This window comes from Carcharhinus amblyrhynchos, chromosome 25 (assembly GCF_965287045.1).
Source record: "Carcharhinus amblyrhynchos chromosome 25, sCarAmb.v2.hapA, whole genome shotgun sequence".
In the NCBI taxonomy this organism is placed as follows: Eukaryota; Metazoa; Chordata; class Chondrichthyes; order Carcharhiniformes; family Carcharhinidae; genus Carcharhinus; species Carcharhinus amblyrhynchos.
The window spans coordinates 11,688,543-11,702,199 of NC_137348.1; the positions used below are offsets into that span (position 1 = coordinate 11,688,543).

The 13,657-nt window shown below is 45.3% G+C and overlaps 1 protein-coding gene across 2 annotated transcripts in view; it reads right to left on the reverse strand.

The window, feature by feature from the left end:
• The window catches only part of LOC145358125 (SH2 domain-containing protein 3C-like), a 172,610-nt gene that overhangs the window by 58,024 nt on the left and 100,929 nt on the right, over positions 1 to 13,657 (reverse strand). The window lies entirely within an intron of this gene.

Sequence of the window (13,657 nt, forward strand, 5' to 3'; positions counted from 1 at the left end):
TAAACACATTGTTAACAATTAATTGGTACATATTGTATTTATTTTATGCAGAACTGCATCAAGCACTGCCCAGGTCAGTTGTAGCTCAGGTCAGATTCAGGTTCCCACTATGCTGCTCCAACAGTGTTCCCAACATCAGGCCAGCACCTCATAAAGCATTAATGCGGCACGCTCAATTTCCTACAACAGACGTCCCCGCGGGGTTGGCCAGACTGCCACTTACTGCCAGCTTTCCTCTGTGTGGCCATGGCCAAACATTGGGTTGGGATCAACTCAAGCACACTGCAGCCAGCAATTAGGAAAGTCTCATATTCTATCCATTGAGCTGGATTTAAGCTGAGGTCCCAGAGGTAACTGGCCCACTGCACCAGTAAGTATTGCCACTTGGACAGGGATGTGGAGATGGAGTCAGCACATCTGTGATGTGCGAGACTCATTTACTGAGATAATCTGCATTCCTGCTGCATACTGATTATGTTTGTAATATTAATTAACCAGCCGGAGTAACTCGTTTCTCACTATCGACCCAGCCGACCTGAGTGATGTTGACACTATTGCTTCGTAAGGGATTTTTTTTCATTCCTGCATGCTCTGGCATGGAGTTGTGATTCCATTTGCAGGGTTTATTGATAATGCAGCCTGTGCCTGGAGGAACTTGCAGACTACTTGCTCCTTAATTGACAAAATCCAGGTGTTTTTGAATTCAAAGGGGTATCCTGTCACCCAAGCAGAAGCCTGGGAGTTACGTTTACATGTGACTCAGTGACAAATTTCAGTGCTCATTATGCCAGCTGCCACCTGGGAACCATAGTTAATTGTACGTCTTTACCACTCAGCTGATAATGGTCCTCACTCTTATTATTTTGCAATGATTTTTTTGGAGCTGGAGTGGGAGTGCTGTTTTTAACCACTGTGCCACTTTTCCCCATCATTTTCATAGAATTATCGAAACCCTACAATGCAGAAAGAGGCTATTCGGCCCATCGAGTCTGCACCAACAACAGTTCCACCCAGGCCCATTTCCCCTGGCTCACGTATTTACCCTGATAACTCTGCTGAACTAAGGGGCAATTTAGCATGGCCAATCCACCTAACCCGTACATCTTTGGACTATGGGAGGAAACTGGAGCATCAAACCCTGGGCATACTCTCTTCCATCTTCTTCCGTCAGGAAAAAGGTACAAAAGTCTGAGGTCACGTACCAACCAACTCAAGAATAGCTTCTTCCCTGTTGCCACCAGACTTTTGAATGGACCTACCTTGCACTAAGTTGATTTTTCTCTACATTCTAACTGTGACTGTAACACTACATTCTGCACCCTCTCCTTTCCTTCTCTATGGCTTGTCTGTATAGCATGTAGGAAACAATACTTTTCACTGTATACTAATACATGTGACAATAATAAATCGAATCAAATCAAATTTCCAACAGATCATCCAACCCCGGCCCCATCCCCCCACATGCTTACCCGGCTAATTCCCCTAACCTACACATCTTGGGACACTAAGGGGCAATTTAGCATAGTCAATCCACCTAATCTGCAAAACCTTGTGGGAGGACACTGCAGCATCCGGAGGAAACCCATGCCAATACAGGGAGAACTTGCAAATTCCACACAGACAGTGACCCAAACCGGAAATTGAGTCTGTGTCCCAAATACGTTACTGGGATGAGCGAAATGGGGAGACAATAGACTAAAATTTTCTTGATTGCAATGGTTTAAGCATGAATGATGGATGATCAATAGGTTTCAGACAGATCTAGGTAGAAACATGTAACTTGAACCCAATTGGCTAAATTCAGGTGCAGCTTTGGATTGGCCTAGAGGGACCACTAGTGGCGAGAGCAGGAAACAGCATGTAAATAAAATTGAAAGAAAGGGGAAGGGCTCTAATATCTAATATATTAAGATCACCATCACGGGAGAGTGGCCACTCTCCTAAGCTTGAAATGTCTCAATCGTAACCATTTGGTCTTGTTAAACTTGAGATAGCATGACTGAGGAAACAGAACAGGAGGTTTTGTTTGCTAATTGTGTTTTTAAAAATGATTTCACAAGATCTAAGCATCATTGACCAGGCTAGCATTTGACACCAATCCCTAATTTCCCCGAAAAAGCAAGTTGCCTTCTTTACCTGCTGCAGTCCATGTGCTGTAGTTAGGTGCTGTAGGGAAGGGACTTTTAGGATTTTGACCCAGTGACAATGAAGAGACATTTCCAAGTCAGGATGGTGTGCGATTTGGAAGGGAACCTGCAGGTGGTGATGTTGCCATGTGTCTGCTGACCCCCAACCAGTCCCTGCCTCATCCAGTGCTGCCTCTGCCTTACTCTGCTCCCCTCATTCTGTTCCTGCTCACCCTGCCTTTCCCTCACCCTGCCTCCCCTCACGCTGCCTCTGCCTTGCTCTGCTTCCGCCTCGCTCTGCCTCCCCCTCACTCTGCCTCCCCTCACTCCGCCTCCCCTCACCCTGCCTCTCCCTGCCTCTGCCTTACCCTGCCTCCCTCTCACTTTGCCTCTGCCTCACCCTGCCTCCCCCTCACCCTGCCTCTGACTCACCCTACCTCCACCTCACTCTGCTTCCCCCTCACCCTGCCTCTGCCTCACTCTGCCTCCACCTCGCTCTGCCTGCCCCTCACCCTACCTGGGCCTCACACTTCTTCCCCCTCATCTGGCCTCCCTGCCTTCCCCTCACCCTGCCTCCACCTCACCCTGCCTCCTCCTCACCCTGCCTCCACCTCACCCTGGCTCCCCCTCACTCTGTCTCTACCTCAGCCTCCTTCCACCTCACCCAGTCTCTGACTCACTCTGTCTGAATCTGCCTCAGTCTGCCTCATCTGACCTCTGCCTCCTTTTGTTTCAATGTCATTGCAAGCACAAGGCACTGTGATTGAGATCTATCAAAAAAATTCATCAACATTCTGGTTGATCAAGGCACTGCTCTGTATTAATGATGTCATTGCATCTGCCAGCCTGTTTCCTTCCAAAAGAGGAGATTTCTCATTGGCCAGGACCATAGCTGGTCATTTCTGTTACAGATATGTCTACTAATGGGGAGGCATAACACACCGTGATATCCCCTGGCAGTAGGGTAGGTTCAATTCCACCAAGGGAGAAATGTCCCATGGCTGGCATAACCATTTGATTTAAAAGCCAAGGGGTTGCTCTGACCAAGAACTACTCCCCTTTAATACAGCAACAAATTGATATCAATCTGAGCTTGCAGCTGGCTGGATAAAAGGGAGGGGGAAGAACACATCAGTGAAAGAGACTGCAAACTACCCGCCTTCTTTATGATGGTGATGGGATATGGGGAAAAGCCGACAATCCAATTAGGCTAACGTAACAAGCTTGAGAGGCTGCTGGGTCATCGAGATACAGTGAGTGTCGCTACGCAGGCTTCCTCTGAAATGTCATGTGCATCCCTCCTCTGCACACAGTGTTCCTACTCATCGTGTTCATTTCCCCTTCGTCCCCACCTCAATCGGACATGAGTACCACGAGTCGTAGCACTCCCAGCAGGGAAATAAACTGAGAGCAACCAATCTCCAAACAGGAAACAATGATATCACCCCCGAAACAGGTCCAAGATCATTAAAAAATGTGCAGATCGAGGCAGGATTTCCACCATGCATCACCAGTAGCAGAGGGAGAGGATCTGAAGGTGTAAATATTTTTCACTGCCCAGTTTCATTTTACAGTTAAAACATTGAAAGACAGATGGCTGCTGGTGTTACAGCCCAAGCTCCCAATGACACTTATATCCCAGATGCCAATGACATATCCCACTCCAAGCACAAAAGGACCTTCCTCACAATCAGAACTCTGGTTGCTGAACATGTCCATTAGAACATGTGCACGTTGATTGGCTGGAAGGCACTGTGGGATATCCAGAAGTCATGAAAGGTGCTATATAAATGCACATTCTTTCTTTACATAGTACCCACAACCCAATCAGACACTCAAAATATAAGAAGTGTCATTTAGCAACTCCAGTGCTTTGTGCAGATGGCAAACCGATACAACCTAGAAGAGGTTCTCAGATTGTAAAACATTGTCACTTCATGTCCATGAACACTCCTTATTAATGATGTTACTGGAGATCGCAGAGTAAGGTTTGGGATTGGTATATATACAAAATATTGCAGACCCCCAGAGTGCCCATCAACAAAGAACAACTGCGAGGTAGAATGAGTATACTGTGTTCTCCCTTTAAAATTGTTGGGATCATTTGCAGTCTTTTTCCCTTTTTAAGGGAACTATATTCTTTAACTTGGTTAGAATCACAGAATCCTGTAGTACAGAAGAGGCCCTTCAACCCATCGGGTTTGCACCGACGCATGAAAAGGCCTGACCTGCCCACCTAATCCCACTTGCCAGCACTTGGCGCATAGCCTTGTATGTTATGGAATGCCAAGTAGTCATCCAGGTACTTTTTAAAGGATGTGAGGCGTCCCACCTCCACCACCCTCCCAGGCAGCACATTCCAGACTGTCACCATCCTCTGAGTAAAAAAGTTTTTCTTCAAATCTCCTCTAAACCTCCCACCCCTCACTTTTAACTTGTGTCCACTCGTAACTGACTCTTCAACTAAGGAGAACAGCTGCTCTCTATCCATCCTGTCCATGCCCCTCATAATTTTGAATACTTCAATCAGGTCAGCCCATGGTCCTAACCCATCTTCATCAAAGATATTAAATTAAAAATATAGAAGTGGCACAGTGGTTAGCAATGCTGCCTCATGGTGCCAGGGACCCGCGTTTGATTCCAGCCTTGGGTGATTGCTTTGGGTGCGGAGTCTACATATTTTCCCTGTGTCTGCGTGGGTTTCCCCCAGGTGTTCTGGTTTCCTCCCACTCTCTAAAGATGATGGTGAGATGGATTGGCCATGCTATATTAACCCTTAGTGTCCATAAAGATGTGTATGTTAGATGGATTAGCCATGGTGAATGTATGGGGTTATGGGGATAGTCATGATGTGGAGATGCTGGCGTTGGGCTGGGGTAAACACAGTAAGAAGTCTCACAACAGCAGGTTCAAGTCCAACAGGTTTATTTCATAGCAGACGCCACTTGCTTTTGGGGCTCTGCCCCTTTGTCAGGTGAGGAGGTCACTCACCTGATGAAGGGGCAGCACCAAATAAACCTGTTGGACTTGAACCTGCTGTTGTGAGGCTTCTTATTGTGTCATGGGGATAGGGCAGAGGAGAGGGCCTGGGTAAGACACTCAGTCGGAGAGTAGTGCAGACTTGATGGGCCGAATGACTCTTCTGCCCTGTAATGATTCTATGCTGATTTTGTGATATTGCAGAACAGTTCACCACAGACATTTTGCAGTAATAGGTTGCGATGGCACAACACTTGATGTCATAGAACCCCTACAGTGCAGGAGACCATTTGATCCATCAAATCTGCACCAACCACAATCCCACCCAGGCCCTATTCCCATAACCCCACATATTTATCTTGCTAGTCCCCCTGACACTAAGGCAATCTAGCATGGCCAACCAACCTAACCTGTGCATCTTTGGACCGTGGGACGAAACCGGAACACCTGGAGGAGATCCACGCAGACACAGGGAGAACATGCAAACTCTACACAGAGAGCGACCCAAGCCAGGAATCAAACCCGGGTTCCTGCCGCTGTGAGGTAGCAGTACTAACCATTGTGCCACCCTGCCAATGTATGATGGAATGCTGATGTGTTAGTTTGAGATCAAATTAATTACATTACACTGCTTTAAATAATTTTAAAAAGTTAAATTGCTTAGATAACATCAGTTCACTAAAACTTTTAATTTTACCAAGGCTCTTGCAGGTACCTTCTGCTCACTTCCTGAGATGTCAGGTCTTTTATTTTGCTTTATGACTCTATGCAATTAATGAAAAGGACTTTCATATTCACAACTGTCCCCTATAGCCAAGGTGAAGAATGTAAGGGGAAGCATCCCGTCTCCCACTACCTCAACTTTTAGCAGCCCAATGATTACACAAAACATACTTAGTAACCCTGTCAAATGTATCAGACACAGAAGCCACTAAATCCTGCAGCTTTGCACCTAGTGTTCTACTAGACAGGCCCCCTTTTAATTCTGATTCTCATGCCTCACAAACATCAGGAACACTTTTGTGCACCACTTTTGTGTAGGCGTACATTTTACAATTTTGTTCCACATAATACCAGAGCAAATCTTTCCCAAGCGCACAAATTGGATATGGTCAAAATCCTTTTACTATATCTGAAAATTTGTAAAAGCAGGAGATGCCCACATTCTAAGCCTTTTGGATCCTCTTATGAATCAACCACAGTCGCCAATGACATCCCTGTCCCTTGCCACCTCCCAGCCTCAGTCCTGGTCATTACCCGTGTGTTTATTGTCCAAAGCCAGAAGTTCACTTATAAGGTGTAAAATTCAACAACAACTTGTAAGCGACTGTGGGAGAGGTGGGGGGGACAATGGTCCTGTCAAATGCTCCACACTTCATTAATCCTGCACTATACAGCTCATAAAGTTTATTAGGCTGAGATAAGGAAACACAAAATAGACCCAGTGCCATTGAAACAACAGGAGCCCACAGCAAACATTTACACAAGTACTGCTTGCCTCCCCGCCTCCATCTAACACAGCAGACCAAAATTGAGATTACAAATGAGACCCCATTTATCGTTAACATTTTCTTTTGTTTTCATTCCCTATTTGTTCCTCCCCCATTGCTGAAAATGGCAACTCCTTCTGGCATAGATTCACACAGGAACTGACTGCCCTCCAGTATTTCAGCCAAGTGAAACCTTTTTGTTATATGCAGGACCTGTGCATCCCCCACTTATTTCACTCACCATGGGTGTCCATGTCATCAGCCACCCAGGCTCTAAGCACTGGATTTCACTCCTGAACCCTCACCCCTACTTCTTTGACAAAGCTTTTAGCTCAGTGTCCTCTTATTTTCTTAAGGCATTCAGTGTCAGCTTTTCTTCTGATAATGCTGATGTGAAGAACCTTGGGTTGTTTCACTGTGTTAAAGACACCAAGGAGACATTTGTTGTTGTTGTAAATAGACCACTTGCCTGGGGTCATCAACCCTGTATCTAAACCCAACCTGTCCTCCACCCATTTACTTTCTGAGTGAGATCATGACTGGTGGTGAGGAATTGGTACTCTGGTTGGTTTTAATTGTTGCCTTTATTTACCCATTATCGGTCCAATGTTCTGCTTAAGGCCATGATCTTTACACAAATTGGAATGATTTCTGCTGAATTGGATATCCTCTAGACTGGCTTAGTCTAGATTTCAAATACTCTGATCTCCTCATCAGGAAAATTCCAATTCTAATTCTTTGGTAGAAATAAACTGTTCAGTGAACCCGGGCAGAGACCCTTTGTGCTTTGTGTCAAACTTCTTTACATTTGGGAACTGAGTGTAAACTTTGCTTGGCCAGGATTTCTTTTAAGCAAATGTCTTTCAGATCATTACATTCCCTCGGCGTTGACAGCCAGAAAGCGACAGAGTGCTAACAATCACCAACTGTGTACTGAGTTCATTCAAACCCTTCATGTTTCCCTTGCTGGGAAACCCGTACAAAAGCCTCTCTTCTCTTTCCCTTTATCTCACAACAGAAAGAATGGCAAAGGAAGGAAAATCACCCGGATGGCTTCATTCTTAGGGTTAAGGAGGAAAATAAGAAAGAGCGAAGCAAATCCCAATGTTTTCACAATGTTTAACACAAAGCTCTCTCTTGTTCAGAGATTGGAGTGATGCAGAACCAAGATTTCGGTCTAGTATTTTTGCTCCCATGATTCAGAACCCTCTTCAGCTACTTCTAGCCATTGAATTCTCAAATCAGTGGGTCCCATTAATCCTCCTTCCTGTCTCTCTCTCTCTCTGATCTACTTATACGAGAGTCATAATACTTTTCTAACTTTCCTCTCTTGTTCCTCCTCAGCAGCAAGTGCAGCATCCAAATGTTCTTCCCCTTGCTCTTTGCAAACTCATCATTATTAAATTCAAGATGGACTGCCCCTGATGGAAAACAGTGGAACACCTCATTCCCTGCGCTGGTCCGCCTGGAACCTTGCAGGCTTTAAGCCCAACATTGGAGTCACCTTAATCACTCCTTCTTGATTTATTTCATTCTGTCTCCTACTCTTAGCAACCTTGGTGACATCCTGCACAATGGGTCTTTGCTCCTTCCCCCAGATCGCTCAATAAGAACAAATTGGTGCAAATATCATGGTTTTGTTGAGCTCAGTCTTATATCCGGTAAAAATATCGAAAGCAAGTTAGAAATAGAATTTGTTCAAAACTTGATTTAATGTCTCAAGTTCTACTTTGAAATTCAAATTTGGACTAATAAGCTTCTTGAAGAAACAATGTCACATCATAAGATGGTAAATCTTTATAAAAATAATGGTTTTGCCTCAGTTGTGAATTCAATTCTGGGCACTGTACTTTAGGAAGGATTTTATAGCTTTGGAGAGGGTACAGAAGAGATTTAAAATTTATTTATTAGTGTCACAAGTAGGCTTACATTAACATTGCAATGAAGTTACTTTGAGAAATCCCCTAGTCACCACACTCCAGAGCCTGTTCGGGTACACTGAGAGAGAATTTAGCACGGCCAATGCACCTAACCAGCACATCTTTCGGACTGTGGGAGGAAACACATGCAGACATGAGGTGAGTGTGCAGAGTCCGCACAGACAGTGACCGAAGCTGGGAATCGAACCCGACCCTGGCACTCTGAGGCAGCAGCACTAACCACTTTGCAGAATGGTACCTGGGATGAGGGACTTCAGTTACATTGGGGGAGACTAGATAAGCTGGGGTTTCTCTCCTTGGAGGAGAGATTAGAGGGAGATTTAACTGAGGTGTTCAAAATCATGAATGGTTTTAATAAAGTAAATAAAGAGAAACAGCTACCTGGTGATCGGCAAAACAACAGGACTATGGACCAGGTGGAGGTCGGAGAAATGGAATTAATTGGATAGCTCTACTATAGCACTGGTATAAGCCTAATGGGCCAGATGGACTCCTTCTGTGCTGTATCATTCGATAATTCTATGATGGGGAAGTTACAGAATTCTTATTTTTCACCCATTCATCCAGTTTGTTAAATATCTTACATGCTCAATGACATTATAATTCAGTTGCTTGTTTGAGGACTAGCTATAATTGATGAAGATTGAGACTCTGCATAGGTCTGCATTGATGTGGAGATGCCAGCGTTGGACTGGGGTAAACACAGTAAGAAGTCTTAACAACACCAGGTTAAAGCATTCTCCAAGGCGGCCTTCATGACACATGACAATGCAGAGTCACTGAGCAGAGACTGATAGCCAAGTTCCGCACACATGAGGACGGCCTCAACCGGGATCTTGGGTTCATGTCACACTAGCTGTAATGCCCATGACTTGCCTGGACTTACAAAATCTCACTAACTGTCCTGTCTGGAGACAATACACATCTCTTTAACTTGTGCTTAATGCTCCCTGCACCTTCAAGACTTGATTAGCTGTAAAAACTCGCTTTTCAATCATTATTCTGTAATTTGCGCCTTTAATCTTATTTATGCCTTTATATGCCCTGTTTGTGAAAAGATCTCCCCCTCACCTGATGAAGGAACAGCAAGTGCTCCAAAAGCTAGTGGCGTTTGCTACCAAATAAATCTATTGGAGTTTAACCTGGTGTGGTAAGACTTCTTACTGTGTTTACCCAGTTCAACACCGGCATCTCCACATCATGAGTACCATCGACACCACAAACTGCCGACTCCAAGTGAAGAGGATCTTCAAGAAAATGGCGCATATTGACACAGACATCAAGTTTCTACAAATATGCAAGAAAGCAGACAAGATACCGAAAGGGCAACAGATCACAAACACACTCAGGTCAACCTATAACACAGACTACTCTGAGAGACCTTGCCGTCACACCTCTCTCACACTCCTCAATTATCTCATACACTAGCTCTACAGCAAACGCCGCATCCTGGAAACCAAGATAGAGTCCAAACTCTCAACTTGCACTCAGGACGCAAATCTGCTGTGAAACTCTGCCAAGCAGATGAGCAACGGAACTACACCATCTACATGCACAACCAGGAACATGAAACTTGAGAAACTCGGCATACCACCAGCAGCAACCAAGCCTCCCCTGGCACCATAGTAGAAAACAGTACCACCGCAGGGATGTCCATTGTCAATTTGTCAGACGACACACTTCAACCAGATGAAATCGAAGTTCTCAGCCGAGGGCTCAATTTTTGCCCCACTACCAAAATAGATCCTATCAGTCTCGCAGCAAACACAGAGGAATTCATCAGGCAAATGAGGCTGCGGGAGTTCTTCTACAAACCCCAAGAGGCCAACAGCGAACACAATAAAACAGCCAATGAACCGGAATAGCTGACAGAGAGATCTGCAGTGCAGCAACCAAAGAGGAAAGAGTCGAATTGGACTCCTCCGGAAGGCAGCTGCCCTTGACTTGACATGTACGCCCAAGCCATCAGGAGGTGCGTCAACACCAAATTCATCAGCCGCACTCACAAGACAGCCCCAAACATCACCCAAGCACAAAGCAACGCCATCTGCTGTCTCAAGACCAACCACAACATTGACATCAAACCAGCAGACAAAGGAGGGGCCATCGTCATACTGAACAGAATGGATTACTGCAAAGAAGTGTGCCGACAACTGAACAACGAGGAACACTACAGACAGTTACCCGCAGATCCGACCAAAGAACACACCCGTCAACTCAACACTCTGATCAAGACCTTTGATCCGGACCTTTAGAGAACCCTCCGTGCTCTTATCCCATGTACTCCCTGCATTGGAGATCTCTACTGCCTCCCGAAGATACACGAGGCAAACACATCTGGCCGTTCCATCGTATCAGGCAATGGGACGCTCTGGCTATGTCGAGGGCATCCTGAAACCCATTGTACAAAGAACCCCCAGCTTTTGTCGTGACACTACAGATTTCCTATAGAAACTCACCACACACACAGCAGTTGAACCAGGAGCACTCCTCATCACAATGGACATCTCGGCATTCTATACCACCATCCCCCACGACAATGGCATTGCTGCATCTGCCTCAGTACTCAACGCCGACAACTGCCAGTTTCCAGATGCAATTCTACAACTCATCTGCTTTATTCTGGACCACAATGTCTTCACCTTCAATAACCAGTTCTCCATCCAGGCACACGGAACAGCCATGGGAACCACATTTGCACCTCAATATGCCAGCATCTTCATGCTGATTTCTTCACCGCACAGGACCTTCAACCGATGCTATACACTGGATACATCAATGACATTTTCTTCCTTTGGACTCATGGTGAACAATCACTGAAACAACTATATGGTGACATCAACAACATCCATCCCACCATCAGACTCACCATGGACTACTCTTCGGAATCAGTTGCATTCTTGGACACACGCATCTCCATTAAGGACGGTCACCTCAGCACCTCACTGTACCGCAAACCCACAGATAAACTCATGATGCTCCACTTCTCCAGCTTCCACCCTAAACACGTTAAAGAAGCCATCCCTGACGGATAAGCTCTCTGAATACATAGGATCTGCTCAGATGAGGAGGATTGCAACAGACACCTCCAGATGCTGAAAGATGCCCTCATAAGAACAGGATATGGCGCTTGACTCATCAATCGACAGTTCCGATGCGCCACAACAAAAAACCGCACCGACCTCCTCAGAAGACAAACGGGACACGGTGGACAGAGTATCCTTCATTGTCCAGTACTTCCCCAGAGCGGAGAAGCTGTGACATCTCCTCCAGAGCCTTCAACATGTCATTGATGAAGACGAACATCTCGCCAAGGCCATCCCCCCACCCCCACTTCTTGCCTTCGAACAACTGCATAACCTCAAACAGACCAGTGTCCACAGCAAACTACCCAGCCTTCAGGAAAACAGTGATCAGGACACCACACAACCCTGTCACAGCAACCTCTGCAAGACATGCCGGATCATCGATATGGATGCAAACATCTCACGTGAGAACACATTCCACCAGGTACATGGTACATACTGTTGTAACTCGGCCAACGTTGTCTACCTGATACACTGCAGGAAAGGACATCCCGAGGCATGGTACATTGGGGAGACCATTCAGATGCTACAACAATACATAAATGGACACCACTCGACAATCATCAGGTAAGACTGTTCTCTTCCTGTTGGGGAACATTTCAGCGGTCATGGGCATTCGGCCTCTGATCTTCGGGTAAGTGTTCTCCAAGGCGGCCTTCACGACACATGACAGTGCAGAGTCGCTGAGCAAAGACTGATAGCCAAGTTCTGCACACATGAGGGCGGCCTCAACTGGGACCTTGGGTTCATGTCACACTATCTGTAACCCCCATGACTTGCCTGAACTTACAAAATCTCACTAACTGTTCTGTCTGGAGACAATACACATCTTTTTAACTTGTGCTTAATGTTCTCTCCACTTACATTGTTTGTACCTTTAAGACTTGATTAGCTGTAAAGACTCACACTTCAATCATTATTCTGTAAATTGAGTCTGTGCCCTGTTTGTGAAAAGATTTCCCACTCACCTCACGAAGGAGCAGCGAGCGCTCCGAAAGCTACTGGTGTTTGCTACCAAATAAACCTGTTGGACTTTAACGTGATGTTGTAAGGTCTGCATTAGGCAGACTGTTTGATTAAAAGAGTTTTTTGCTGAGATCTGTTTACTGGTAACCAGTCCCCATCATGATGTCAGCAGACAAAAGGATGTGCCATTCTTGTGATGAGACAGCTGGTAATGTTACACACCAGATTAATCCAGAGAGTGGTTAAACCTGGCTCGGGTCAAGGGATAGAGGATTCTGTTACAATTTACTAATGTTTATTCTTCTATAAACAGGATCAACTTCCTCTTTTAAATAATAGTGAGCAGTGAACTGTCAGTGTGAACAGATTGTAGTCTGTGGTGGGCAGGTATTAATAATGGCTCCTGCTGTAATTATCCTCAATGATCACAGATCAACCTCTTTATCTTCCTTGCTTTCCCTTGGCCAGAATGCTGTGTGGGTGTGTGTTTGTAGGTAGGTCGGTAGCACACACTTCCCTGTCTCTCTCACTTTCTCCATCTGTTTTTCTTTGTCTCTCACTTATTTAGTCTATCTTTGTCAATCTCCTGTTCATGCTTCCTTCGGAGTGGGATAATAAGACAGAGGACCATATACAAAAAAACCCACACTAAATATAATGTTGCGCCTTCCATTAACTGTAACTAAGTTAACAAAAAAAAACAAGTGAGGCAGTCTGGATATTGGAGCTAATTACGTTGTATGAATATGACATTGCCTACATTCATCTTACTGTCAGAGCTATTGCTGACAGACATAGAATTGTAGAATCCCTACAGTGCAGAAGGAGGCCATTTGGCCCAACGAGTTTGCACTGTCCCACCCAGTCCCTATTCCTGTAATCCCACATATTTACTCTGTTAATCCCCCTGACACTATGATCAATTTAATACGGTCAATCAACTAACCCGTACTTCTTTGGAATGTGGGAGGAAACAGGAGCACCTGGAGGAATCTCATGCAGACATGGGGAGAATGCGCTACTTGGAAACAGCAGATCTAGAGCAGACTGGTGATTATAGAACACACAAT